Genomic DNA, 217 nt, shown 5'->3' with positions numbered 1-217 from the left:
CCTTTCAACTTGATCGGTACAATTTTTTTTTAATTTCTCGTTTGCGATAGCTTAGATTTTGAAAAACAGGAATTCTTGTGACATTCGTTTATTGCGTACTGATTCCCAAGATCAATTAATGCATATGCAATAAAACCAATGTTATTTGAACGACTGTACCAAAATATCTTTCTGTTAATAATCGTTTTTTACCGAAGATCGGATTTCGCTCATAGAG

The 217-nt window shown here is 32.3% G+C and overlaps 3 protein-coding genes across 6 annotated transcripts in view; all 3 read right to left on the bottom strand.

Annotated features, from left to right (window-relative positions):
* The window catches only part of LOC116842921 (serine-rich adhesin for platelets-like), a 261,954-nt gene that overhangs the window by 126,932 nt on the left and 134,805 nt on the right, over window positions 1-217 (bottom strand). The gene's annotated exons all lie outside the window — the stretch shown is intronic.
* LOC116842927 overlaps window positions 1-217 on the bottom strand; it is a 34,124-nt gene that overhangs the window by 3,365 nt on the left and 30,542 nt on the right. The gene's annotated exons all lie outside the window — the stretch shown is intronic.
* Window positions 1-217, bottom strand: part of LOC116842930 — a 3,795-nt gene that overhangs the window by 3,365 nt on the left and 213 nt on the right. The gene's annotated exons all lie outside the window — the stretch shown is intronic.

The sequence above is a fragment of the Odontomachus brunneus genome, unplaced genomic scaffold, assembly GCF_010583005.1.
Source record: "Odontomachus brunneus isolate Ranch 3 - 2012 unplaced genomic scaffold, Obru_v1 Obru_scaffold_028, whole genome shotgun sequence".
NCBI lineage: Eukaryota > Metazoa > Arthropoda > Insecta > Hymenoptera > Formicidae > Odontomachus > Odontomachus brunneus.
This window is presented reverse-complemented; position numbering and strand designations above follow the sequence as displayed.